General features: G+C 35.8%; 1 long non-coding RNA gene across 6 annotated transcripts in view; it reads left to right on the top strand.

Annotated features, from left to right (window-relative positions):
• Positions 1–14,144, top strand: part of LOC105002365 — a 574,024-nt gene that overhangs the window by 167,986 nt on the left and 391,894 nt on the right. For 4 of the 6 annotated variants that reach the window (XR_826945.1, XR_826941.1, XR_826944.1 and 1 more), the window contains exon 2: positions 10,929–10,994. The exons of 1 other annotated variant lie outside the window; for it this stretch is intronic. This is a non-coding gene — a long non-coding RNA (uncharacterized LOC105002365). Of the gene's footprint in view, positions 1–10,873; positions 10,995–14,144 lie in introns of those variants that run through there. One more of the 6 variants, XR_826942.1, reaches the window with a different exon arrangement.

Below are 14,144 nucleotides of genomic sequence, written 5' to 3'. Positions count from 1 at the left end.
TTGATGTATGTATCAATGTCATTCATTTTTGTTATTCAAATTCTTTAAACTTTAAATAGGGTTTTACCTTCATATATGGATACCTGAGATAGTTGTGTTAATGATTAACACTCGTAGTATTCAATATGATTATTTTTTTGGTCAACTTTCTTGTACTCAGGTTTTGCTTCTGTACTTGAAAGCTATATTGCATGAAGTCTTGTAGTTATATCTTCTTAGACAACCTTAGGGCTTCCTTGGTGGCTCAGACAGTAAAGGATCTGCCTGCCATGCAGGAGAGCTTGGTTTATTTGATCCCTGGGTTGGGAAGATCCCCTGGAGAAGGAAATGGCAACCCACTCTAGCATTCTTGTCTGGAGAATTCCATAGACAGGGAAGCTTGGCGGACTACAATCCACGGTGTTGCAAAGAGTCTGACACAAATGACTGACTAGCACTTCACTCACACTGATTAAATTCCTTTGAATCCTAATTTTCATACCAGTATTATCAACTCTGCTTGATTTCTACAGATATTTTCCTCATATATCATTTTAAATTTTCTTATTTTCAAGTTTATATATTACTTTGTTTTAGGTTGTTGGATTTGGGTTATACGTATATACTTTCTGTAATGTTCAGTTCAGTTCAGTCGCTCAGTCGTGTCCTACTCTTTGCAACCCCTGAACCGCAGCTCGCCCGGCCTCCCTGTCCGTCACCAACTCCCAGAGTCCACCCAAACCCTTGTCCATTGAGTCGGTGATAGCATCCAGCCATCTCATCCTCTGTCATCCCCTTTTCCTCCCACCTTCAATCTTTCCCAGCATCAGGGTCTTTTCAAATGAGTCAGCTCTTCACATCAGGTGGCCAAAGGATTGGAGTTTCAGCTTCAGCATCAGTCCTTCCAATGAACACCTAGGACTGATCTCCTTTAGGATGGACTAGTTGAATCTCCTCACAGGCCAAAGGACTCTCAAGTGTCTTCTCCAACACCACAGTTCAAAAGCACCAATTCTTCTATGCTCAGTTTTCTTGATAGTCCAACTCTCACATCCATACATGACCACTGGAAAAACCATAGCCTTGACTAGACGGACCTTTATTGGCATTTTTAAGATGCTGTCTCTGCTTTTTAATATGCTGTCTAGGTTGGTCATAACTTTCCTTCCGAGGAGTAAGCATCTTTTAATTTCATGGCTGAAATCACCATCTGCAGTGATTTTGGAGCCCCCCAAAATAAAGTTAGGCACTGTTTCCACTGTTTCCCCATCTATTTCCCATGAAGTGATGGGACCAAATGCCATGATCTTAGTTTTCTGAATGTTGAGCTTTAAGGCCAACTTTTTCCCTCTCTGTAATGTTAGAATTAGTATTTAAAGTTACAGCTATATTTTGATCTTATTGATTTCATCATAGTCTAGTTTTATTTTGACTAGTAAAAATTACCCCTAATTTTCCACAGATAATATTTAAACATACGTTCTGCTATTAATGGAAACATCTAACCTAAATCTATAACCTCACTTGTGAGTGAGAAAAGATGCTTAGCAAAAATTTTACCTATTTCTTCTCCCCTACTAATTGCCTTTCAGATTTTGCGGTAATTGTTTACAATTTTAGTTCCCAAATTGAAATAGTTATATTATGTTTTTCCATTATACCTCTTTCATGAATCCTTATGTAATAAAAGCAGTATATTTTACAACTACAATATAAACAATTATTTGAAATTAAATACACATTTTCCTGAGCTCTTGGCATACCTTTCTTTTATCTTTTGTATTCTAGAATCTTGGATTTTGTTTTATTTTCTCAGACATCACTAAGAAAAAATTTAAGGCCAATACATTGTAACAGTTTGAGATTTTTTAATACATTATGAACATGAATTCAAAATACTGATTTAACTGGGCACAAGAGTTGACGTTTTCATTCATCACTCCTGTGCCTTATGAATTTGCACTATGATTTCCCTAAAATTTCATTTTACAGGTTAAAAGTTTGATATGAGATTCTTTTGTCTATGGAAATAACTTTTTTATTGTTCCTATATGGCTTTTTTTTTTTTTTTTTCTTTATTTGGTTCTTAATTTAGTTGTGCCCTGGTAATTTATTTTATTTTTTTAATATTGGCCTTTATTTTTTTCCTTTATCTTTTTCATAGCTCTGTTCTGGAATTACCATTTTGCTAGTTGCTAGCTATTTTTAATTGATCCTCTGTGTCTTACAGCGTTTCTTTTGTATTTTTTCTTTCCCTTTGCATTGTATTCTGAGATACTTTCCTGATTGAGCTTTTCAGACCTTTAACCTTGATCTTTTTCGGTTTGTTTTTAAAAATTTGTTTTCTCTATTTTTTCCCTCCAGTCACAGCCATTGTTTTATTTAACCTTCTAATTGAGCCTTTAAAAATAATGATCATGATTAATTTTTGAGAATGCTAATTAAACAAAGTTGGTCATTGATATAAAGGATAGAGTCTGGATTGATCTGTACTAGTTGCCAAACTGTATTAATTTCTCTCTACTGGCTCTCAGGAACCAGCAATCTGAAGTCTAACTGTAGGCTCCCTAGCTGTATGAGTAGGTTGTGCATGTGATTGGTCACGTGGACTCTTGCATTATATGCTGTGAGTAGTTGAATTCCCAGCCTCATGAAGAGATTGAGAACTTTCCTGGCCCATGACCCCACTTTTGGCTTTTGTCTTCACCCATAGTCTGAATCTCTGGTGGCAGGTTTGCTTTAAAGGACTGTTCTTTCATTTTTAGCTCAAACTCTGGAACCAGCCATTCTGAAAGCAAGTGAATTAGACTTGTTAGTACATCCTTTGTTGTTGACGGGCCCACTTACACTGCCCATCATTCAGTCTTGCTCCTCAATTCTTGCTGCCCCAAGTACTGGTTTGTTAATAGGTCTTCTGAAAAAGTCACTGGCAGTTTTGTGAATTCTTACATTTTACATGCTTTTTTCTACCAATCTTATACATATGTTATCATCTAGAAATCTTCAAGATTTGATTTGATGGCACCCTTTCTTATTAGTTATTTAGTATACTGGATTTATTCTTACTTATTTTAATGTCTCATTGTGGTTTAGGATCTATGAATGAATATAGCCAGATGCTTTTCTAGTTTTAATGACCCAGACTATTGGATTTAGATGTCTGATTATTTTTAAAAAGTACATCTGTTTTGTTTTTTTTTTTAATTGTAAGGTGTCTTGTAATATTTACAAAATGACCATTTGGAACAATTCTGATTCTGATATCTAGTTCTCTATAAATTGTTTTACTTATATATTGTTGAAATAGGATGTTTTGCTATTTATGGCTTCTCTTTCTTACATTTGTTAACTTTTATTGGAGAGAGACATTGAAAATCTGCCAGGAAAACACATTCAGAAGCAGAGATACTGAGGAAGAACATGAGCTGCATTGCCTTGCTTCCTGAATTCAGATCAAAATAGCAGTCAGACGCTTTCATCCTGCTCAAACAAGGGAGATTGCCAGAGTGTATAAGGTGGAGAGAGTCATGCTTCTTTTGATACTTCTAGCAAATAATGGCAGTGACCCCTCCTCATAGCTGCATCTTGTAATCCATTAAGGCAAACAAACATTAAAGATATGATTTAAAGTAGGAACTCTCCTGGAAAATGGTCATGGTATGGCAACCTCAACACAGTTATTCTATCAAACAATATGTTTGGGGGAATCATACCTTCAAAGCTTGTTATCAAATCATTCTACAGTGATAGCTCTCTTTTTCTGAAGCACTTCCTGGGTCAGGATCATGAACTCTTATTAATGACCAGATATTTTTTGGCCTTTAGCATCTCCCTTAAATAATGAGAGAATCTTTTATTTCCTTGCTGTTAAAAAAAAATGAGTATTTAGGGAATTGTTATCTATCAAAGAAGAAAGAAAATGAATGTGCACTGGATAATTTCTAAGGCTTGTCATCCTTTCCTGGGAAAGACTCCCAACCATGCAACCTTCAGAACATAAACAAAAATGAATGAATGAGTTAGCAGTAATATTGTTTTCAGTTTTGATGTGAGTTAAAAAGTGAAAGTTATTCAGAATATTCCTTCATTCAAATTAATCTTCCCTGGATTCCTCATACATTATTCAGAATGCTGTGGTAGAATGACCAATTCCATATGAATACTAGATGGTTTATTTTCTTCTAAATAGAGCCTCTGCCAGCTGCATGCATAACTGTAACTCCATGACAAAATTTTTAATGGAAAATATATTTTAAAAATATTTTTCTCTTCCTTTTTAGTAATGACTTTTATTGTCATTCTGACTTCTAAGTGGCATGGATTCATCAAAGATTAACACTCTTCTAGTATTTTTTTTTTTACTATTTTGATTAATTATAAAAAAAGTTCATCTTTTGTAAACAGTTCATGATCATAGTTATCTGTGTCTCTCAGGAGTATTTGGAAAAATTATGATGATGAAATGGAAAGATGTGACAGAGGAGTCGGGCTCACAGTGTGTTCAGTCTGGGTGAAGTTTAGTAATGTGCGTCTCTAGCATCATTCAGATACACAGGTGTAAGAACTGTACTTTGAGAAACATCAGTGCACAGTACTTCTCAAACTTTAATAGGAAAAAGAATCAACCAAAAATCTTGTTAAAATACAAAGTCTGATTCAGTAAGTCTTGGGGCTGCCCTGAGATTCTGAATTTCTGAAAGACTTGTAGGTAGTGCCCATGCTGCTGATTCAGAGAAACCACGCTTCATGTAGCAAGTTGAGAGCAGTCTCCAACTTTGCAAATACAGAAGTCTCAATTTTTCCAGTTCATATTGAATTTGATCATGAAGAGACAACACAACAATAACCAAAGAGACAGGAGGCTGATGTTCAAGCCAAATTACCAGTTTAATTATGGCACGGCTTCTTAGTCCTGAGTGCCATGAGAATAACGCAGAGAATGCCAATGCTTGGACACAATTCTGATTTAATTGGTCTGGAATGGTCCTGAAATACATAGTTAAAACTTTCCAGCTGATTTTGATATGCAGCCACAGTGAGGATCCCTGTTTACATTGAGATTTATAATGCCAGTAGATCAACCAATGGTAGTTGACCATCACATCCTGTTTCTTGAAGAAAAGTCTACATAGGGAGCCAGGATTAGGTTGGTTGCTTGCCTGGGGAATGTAGACTCACAGGGAAGAAGTAGAGTGATGTGAGCCTCAGCAAGCTTGATAGGTGCACCTTTATCATTGGGTATGCTTGCCATGGTTGAGGGTGTGCAGTAAACCCTTCAGTGCCCTTCTCCCATTGATACAATCTTACACTGTATTTCCATCTAATTTTCATTTTCTGTACTGAGTCTATACTAAGACTATCCTACCTCTGTTTTTTTCCTTCATTCTTTAAAAGATATTTCAAATGCTTTATATAAGACAGATTTTTGCTGTATTCATTTATTCCTGTTTATTTTAATCCTCTCTTTCTAGCAAAATTCTTACTCCCCTTGATTGAAAGTGTTTGTCCCAACATTGCCTCTGTGGTTCACTTTATCATTCATGCCTTAGGGTAGATTTTCTTTATATAGTTCTGATATTTCCTATTATATATATCCTGCTTTTTAGCTTCTTTCTTTGAGTGTGAGCCTCAGTTCCAAATTCTAGACAGCCCCTCCAATTTTATAATTGCTAAATTATTTGTTCAGTATCAATTAGATGAATATATGAAATGCAGTTTTTTATTGCATTTATATTCCACTAGTTTTTTAATGCAAGAGTTATATTATTTTAAGACAAAGATGAAATGAAAATGAGTAGCACATAGTTTCGGTTCATAGAACAAGACTTCATTTGTCACTTAGGAAAAACTGTTCAGTATAAAATTGAAATGATACAAAGTCACTTTCATACAAAACCATTTCAGCCTGCAAACTGGAGAAGTGCCAACTGAGTGTTTAACTGACTTTCTCTTTTAAGTGGGAGAACAGTTGACCTCGGAACCATTTTTTGTGAGGGGGTAAACTTTTGCTATTATTAAACTCAGTGGAAGTTTTAACAACAGATCATTTTGAGAACATGTGAAAAGAAGGAGGTAGTAATCAGGAATTCTTTGTGAACTTCTGTCAGACTAATTGAATTTTCCTCTCTGTCAGAATGATAGGACTGATATATCAGTTGAAGTAACAGATGTAATTTACCTTGACTTTAAATGAGCTTCAGCGTCTACTTTTTTGGCATACAAATTGCAATTTTTTAAAGTAATCTAGACTAGAATCTTGCACGTTAGAGTTTTATTTATCTACACCAGAGGCTTATCCAAAATTATCTAAGGTTTTTGTCAATGTGCACTGAATTTTTATTAAGTTATAACCATGTCTAAGTTATATTTGTATATTCTTAACCTACAACTGCAGATGAGCCACAGTAATTGTATACAGTAATGACAGTAATATTGTGTGTGTGTTTGTGTGTATAAACCACCAACAAGTCAACAGCCTGCAAGTGGAGTGTTAGCTTAGCTTGGAATATCAGGACTAATCTTCTGGAAAAGCCATATCAAATAGTCATAGAGTCTGGGATGGAAATCAGATTTCTCTAGAGAACACAACCAGTAACAAATACATATAACGGGGCAATAGTGTTGTTTTGCTCTGTTATCTTGAAGCCCACCACAATCAACAAAGCTAAAATATATGGCTCCGTGGGGGCGGGGGAGGTTTGAACATTGCCTAGATAGTAGTAGGCATTCAATATATGTATGCTGAATTGATTTTAGCACAGTAAACATTGTACACACACACACACACGTGTGTGTGTGTGTGTATAGGAGTTGACTCGCATGATGTTTGCAGAGGCTGAAAAGCTCCATGATCTGTTGTTTGCAAGCTGGAGATCCAGGAGAGCCGTGGTATATAGTTCAGTCCAAATCTGAAGACTTGAGAACCAGGGAACAGATGGCACAAGAGCCCAGTGAGAGGTCAGGAAGAGACTCATGACACAGCTCAAACACTTGGAGGGACCACACTGTCCCCTCCTTCACCTTTTTGTTCTGCAGGCCCCCAGTGGATTGGATGTTGCCCACCCATGTTAGGGAGGGCAGTCAGCTTTACTCAGTCTGACTCAAATGCCAGTCTCATCTGGAAATAACCTCACAGACACACCCAGAAATCATGTTCACCCAAATATCTGGGTACCCCATGACCTGGTCAAGTTGACGTATGACATTAACCATCATAGCCACCACTTCCATCCCAGCCTCCCCTGTATCTTTGCACTCGGTTACCTGGTGACACTGAAACACAAAAAATCAACCTTGTCATTAAAAACAAAGAGGAATCTGGGGAGCTCTGTGGGAGGAAAAATGCTTTAAAATTTCAGAAGCCAATTTCTCAAATACAATTGATAGTGTAGGAGAGATGCTTAGACATACGCCTCTTGTAAATATCATCTGCTTATTTAATTGTCAGCCTTATTGGAAAACTGAATATGTTAAGAGGGGAAAGCAATGTTAGAAATGATAACCCCTTTGAATAGGATTTTGCAGTAATAAACAAAAGTCCCATCTGTTATCTCATTTGCGACTAAGAACATCCCTCTGAAATGAGATGACAGTTTTTACTATGATAAAATCAGAGTCAATAAATGTTAATTTTTACTGTGCTAAAAACAATCAAGTTAGCATAGATGTATTGAATACCTACACTTTCCAGGAAGTGTTCAGGCCTCATCCACACCTGAGGATCCACAGGCATGTACAGGAGCCTGCAGGTTATACATTCCTGTACCTAAGATCAAAGAAAGAGCATGAATAAGTCAGGGAAATCTCCCCCTAGAGAACCAGTTTTAAAATACTAAGCCTTATTGCAACTTACTAATTCCATTTGCAAGAATTTCATGTACCTAAGTTAAGCATTTCTAAATCAAAATTTATCCACTCATGGGTCTCCATGCATGGGACATTCCATACTTTCCTGTGTCCTATGATTGCCCTAGATTGAAAACTTCTAAAAAATATGTTCATGCAATAGACTTGTCAGAATGCTGACATTTACTTTTAGGGAAAATTCTAACTGAATCAAGGTTATTTTTTAGTGTTTATGCAGACTCAAACCCAAGTTTCACCAGATTTGGAAAAATATACCTAATATCATTTGGGGGAAATAGCAAGTTCCTTATTCATATTCACATGAGTATGTGATATATATTTCATATATATATGTATATAATTTTTAGTTGATTTTGGTGAACTTCAAGATAGAGAAGTAAAATAAAAATGCCATTGCTCCTTCATTTTGAAGAATTCAGTTCTTAATTCGTAATAGATCGCTCTAAATGCTACACTGTTAATAAATATCTGTAAAATTGTGGAGTACAGCACATCTCATTCTCTTGAAAATGAGGTCCAGCCAACACATATATGATCACCTAATTTAAAGCAAAGAGACCATACAGAGCAATGGAGGAAGATGATCTTTTCAAAAAACTGTTAGTTGGCTATATGAGAAATAAATTTGATGCCTAACTCAAACCATACATACAAGTCAACTGAAATTAACTGAAAGTTAATTTCAGATCTGTATGTGATAAAAGAAACAATAGAACTCTGAGAAGAAAATATACAAAAAGTCTTCCTGACCATGAAATAGGCAATGATTTCTTAAATAGGAAAACAGAAAAATCCCAATAATAAAGGAATTTTAGAAAAAGATAAATAGGACCATATTAAGACTAAAAACATCAGTTCATCAAAATATACTGATAAGGAGAATGAAAAGGCAAGGCACACTGGCAGAATATATTTGCAAAAGTCACGGGTTATTAGAGTATGTAATGCTTAAGTTTTTATTTATTTGGGAGATTTCAATTATTCAGGGCAACCATGATTTTTTTTTTCTTGGAATGCAAAGTGCTGACTCCTGATTGGAATGTGATGTGCACCCTTCGCCTTAATGGCAGCAGGGTAAAATATCAATTTTGGATCTACTTGTGATGATTTCCCACAGCAACATTTCAGTTCAGAGAGATTATTGTAAAAGGCATAAAGATTTAAAATATACTTCCAAGGAATTTTAAATACTTTGCTCCATCAAGGATATAGGTATATTAGCTACAATGCATTTTTGGTCTAAGGAAAAGAAAATTCAACTCGAACTAGCTTAAACAGTGTTGAGAGTTCTAGGGGGCTGTGTTATTAACTGAATACACTCAGAAGTGCTTCAGAAAGCAAGTCCATTTCTCTGTTTCGTGGTTCTGCTTCCTCTGTGTGTCAGTGTCCTCGTCAGGTGCTTTACGAGATCGTCACTCTACTCCTAGTTCCCCATGTGTAAGTAGATCAAAGGCAGGGACAGTGGCTCTCACATTTGGCCCATGATTGGAGCTGCTTTTCCAGAACCTATTCTCATCCCTGCCCTTACCTGTCTTTGGTCTGAAATCTATTGCACACCCATTTCTTGAGCAACTGTTTGTTACTGAATGGGCCTGAACTTAAGCTGCCCATCTTGAATGAATCACTGGGACACGTGGCCTGGAGTTACCCTGAGTAACTTAGCCCAACATTTCTTAAAGTGTGAACTTTGGAATGACAGCATCAGTAGCATCTGAGAATTTGCTTTAAATATAGTTCCCTGGTCTTCATTCTAGATCAGTTGAATTAGTAACTCTGAGGGAGAGCTCTGGCCATCTGTATTTTGTCCAGATCTCTGGGAGCACCACAGTTGTAAGCTCACATGCTTACATTTGAATACCACTTTTTGACTAATCAGAGACCACATCTAGAACTGGAGCCAAACACTCAAACAGCTACTGATTAATTGGAAAGGTGTGAGATGTATTATAGATATAGCCATAAAGCCAACTACATACAAAATATACGAAGCATGTTTTATTATGTTTAGTTAATTAAAGTTGTATAGTGTTCTATTTTGGAATCTTTTAAATGAGGTAAACTGTCATTTATTTGGATTGGTTGATTTTTCATACTCTAGATTGTGATGCATTTAGGTGATTATACAATTTATTTAGTAGTGACCAGATTTTTTTAATGTGTAGATTTACTGTATAGAATAGAATAGAAAATAGAATGTAGCAATGTGAAATTGTGATTCAAATTTATATCTACATGTTTACATATGTATGTGCTACTAGGTTGTAACATAACATCCTTAACAACAAGCTGTCTGGTTGCCATGAAGTGATGGGACCAGATGTCATGATCTTAGTTTTCTGAATGTTGAGTTTTAAGCCAGCTGTTTCACTCTCCTCTTTCACCTTCATCAAGAGGCTCTTTAGTTCCTCTTCACTGTCTGCCATAGGGTGGTGCCATATGTTACTGAGCTTTCAGCCTGCAATCTTGATTCCAGCTTGTGATTCATTCAGCCTGGCATTTTGCATGATGTGCTCTGCATATAAGTTAAATAAGCAGGGTGACAATATACAGCCTTGATGTACTCCTTTCCCAATTTAGAACCAATCCATCCTTTCATGTCCAGTTCTAACTGTTGCTTCTTGACCTGCATATAGATTTCTTAGGAGGCAGATAAGGTGGTCTGGTATTCCCATCTCTAAGAATTTTCCACAATTTGTTGTAATACACACAAAGACTTTAGCATAGTCAGTGAAGCGGAAGTGGGTGTTTTTCTGGAATTCTCTTTTTCTATGATCCAGCAGATGTTGGCAATTGATATGTGGTTCCTCTGGCTTTTCTAAATCCAGCTGTATATCTGGAAGTTCTCAGTTCATGTACTGTTGAAGCCTAGCTTGAAGGATTTTGAACATTGCCTTGCTAACATGGAAATGAGTACAATTGTGCAATTGAACATTCTTTAGCATTACCCTTCTTTGGGATTGGAATGAAAAGTGACCTTTTCCAGTCCTGTGGCCACTATTGAGTTTTTAAAATTTGCTGGCCTATTGAGTATAGCACTTTAACAGCATCATCTTTTAGGATTTTAAATCCATCTTTGTCCTTAGACACTGATGAATTGGATTTGAGCACTGAAGGGAAGAAAGGAGCTGAAAACCATCTGATATCAAAAGGTAGGTGTAGACTTTCCCTAAATTTTGTGATTTTTGCCCCTTACTAGCATTAGAAACATAGTAGTAGGCAATACCTTTTAAAGTTTATTAGAAAGAATTGTGAAGTTTTGCACATAAGTCCATACAGTTTTGTCTCCCTAATAGTTTATTATTAATATATAATGACTCAGTGCTAAAGAATTTTCCTGCCAATTCAGGAGACACAGGTTTAATCCCTGAGTTGGATAGATCCTCTAGAGAAGGAAATGGCAACCCACTCCCGTATTCTTGTCTGGGAGATTCCATGGACAGAGGAACCTGATGAGTTGCAGTCCATGGGATCGCAAAAGAGTCAGATACGACTTAGTGACTGAACAACAGCAACAACAATTAATAGTAATAATTAGTACTTAACAATTCTTAACAGTATTTCAAATATTTTTCATGAATTATTCATATAATTCTTACCACAACCTCTAAGTAAAAGGGGGAAAGAAAATTCCATGATCACATCCTTTACATCCAGATATGATTAAGCAGTAATAGCCTGTTTCAAATGTCCAGCACTGATGAATTTCAGTGCTTTTAAGATTATATAAAAAAGTGGATTTAAGATTTTGGGAAGTTCTCTAAGGCTAATGCAGTGAAAGATGTGGAAGTGGCAAATAGAAGGCATAAAAATAGACAGTAATATAGACATTTGATTTGAATGAGAAACAAGATGGGTATGGTAATCCACTGAAAGCGTACTATCAAGACAGCATTTATAAGATAAGACTGACACTTTAGAACTATAGTTCATGTCTTTGGCAAGCTCTGTCTAACCAAGAGGCTTGAGCAAGAGCAAAGACAAACTAAGCTTGGGACTGGGCCATCCTTTCAAAGCTCTGCCTTACTCTGGTCTGAGAAATGTAATTATTCCATCTTTAATCTTTATTTCTAAGAAAAAGTCAAACTGAAAAAAAAATGGGCTTTCTGAAACATAGTTACCTTAAAAGATTTATATGAGGAATTCATTACTAGAAGCTGAGTCCTATGTGATTTTTTTAAAAGGATCTCTTTTCATTTGAAATAATTATTTGAAAAACCTAGACTATCAGGAGGACAATCATATTATGCCTTTATTGCACTGCTTCAGCTATTTCTTAAAGGAGATAACTTGAAAATAAAGACAATTGAAATGCAAATTTTTGGCCTCAATGAAATAATCATTCTTTTCAGACAAGGATAAAACATAATATTTAGAATGGGCTTTTTTTTTTCCTTGTAAGAAGATAAAAATGTTCTTTCCTGCAGCAGATTTTATTTGGCCATCAGAAAGTTCCAAGGCATTCCAATTAAGAGGAAAAATATAATCTAACCTCATTATAGAAAAAAAAAAATTGAGAGTGCTAATGGTGGCCAGTCCTTATTCATTTAGCAGAATCAGAATCCATCCCATGGAAACATGAGTAAGGCCACTTAGGATAGTGGCTATGAGCAGGGCAGCGCTGAAGTCAGATAATACTAAATTAGAAATGTAGCTTTTCTGAGTGTTAGTTGAGTGACTTTAAGTTACCTGCTGCTGCTGCTAAGTCGCTTCAGTCGTGTCCGACTCTGTGCGACCCCATAGACGGCAGCCCACCAGGATGCCCCGTCCCTGGGATTCTCTAGGCAAGAACACTGGAGTGGGTTGCCATTTCCTTCTCCAATGCATGAAAGTGAAAAGTGAAAGTGAAGTCGCTCAGTAGTGTCCGACTCTAGCACCCCATGGACTGCAGCCTACTAGGCTCCTCCATCCATGGGATTTTCCAGGCAAGAGTACTGAAGTGGGTTGCCATAATTTTCCCTAAATTCCGCTTCCAAATCTCAGACATGGATATGAATGGAAATATTGAGTTAAAGGATCATTTGGGAAATTGATGGTCTAATAGATGTGACATGTCAAGTGCAATAAATGGTAGTTACAGTGTTGTGATGTAAACTCGACACTGCATTTCATTCACGTATTGCTCACTGCATAATTGATCACAGGAACATTTTTCAAATTTGTATTGGCATTATGGTCTATTCTTCTCAGTTCTTTACGTGTTAACATAAATAAGTTACTACTTTAAAATATTCAAATGGTTCTTGAGAGGGAGGGTCTTTTCAATATAAATAAACAAATAGATTCATACACACACATATATAAATACCTCATTTTTTCAAGACAAGACATTCCAGTAGTTATATTGGAGATACCTGTTAACTTCTCTATTTCAGTCACTTGTATGAATATAAGATTTTCTTTCCGTTTTGGAATATGAAAAGGAAAATATTTAAGAAGTACTTATATATTAATAAAGAGTAAAATACTTAAGTGAAAAAAGTAATTCCACTGAACTTGTTTGTGTGTATATGTTTTTAATATGACAAAGTATTTGTTTATGACAGGATCAAAGATCTATATATTCAAATGTATTTCAAAAAGAATTCCAAAAAGCAAGTATAAATTATTTTTAATTATTTGTTCAGTAATTGAGATTGAACTGTGAAAAGGAATAGTGCTAAGTGGTTTAAAAAAAACCTACTTCGTATCACCTAAAGGGAAATGGCAAATTTAATGAAGATGTGACTGAAATTTTTTTCTCTTCCCTTCAGTAAGGTTATTTCTTTCCATCTCCAAGGGCTTTTCTCACAATGACCTCTGAAAGAGAAGCTCAATGACATTGCCTGCAGAAATTATCTGCTGCTTCTAAGTCAGTCACAGGTTTTGCTTCAAGGCAAGAAACACATTGCTCCCAATCATACCTAAGTGCACCATTTTCAGAAAGCTTCACCCTCCTCTAAATGCAGCCCCACCTCCTACAGACAGATAGAAATATTTCAATGAATTACTCAAAGGAGGTATTACCTATGGCCCAGTTTCATGGTATGTACTTTTTTAAGAAAAGAAGATGCTCAGTTATCAAAAAAAGGAAGCAATAAATTTGAAAATCAAATATAGATATATTAGCATATATTAAGAAAAATTTGCATGTTATTTATGAATATTTTAAGCAGAATGTCTTGGAAAAAAAGGCTATTAACTTGACCTCAGTAAGCTGTGTACCTTATTTGTATAATTATTACCTACTATAATATTCCTTGATATTAAAACATGATACCATCATGCTGTAGCTGTAGACTATTTGATGGATGCAAAATCAG

This window comes from Bison bison, unplaced genomic scaffold, assembly GCF_000754665.1.
Source record: "Bison bison bison isolate TAMUID 2011002044 unplaced genomic scaffold, Bison_UMD1.0 scf7180017864452, whole genome shotgun sequence".
Classification (NCBI taxonomy): domain Eukaryota; kingdom Metazoa; phylum Chordata; class Mammalia; order Artiodactyla; family Bovidae; genus Bison; species Bison bison.
The sequence above is the reverse complement of the archived record's forward strand: the minus strand, read 5'-3'. Positions and strand labels throughout refer to the sequence as shown.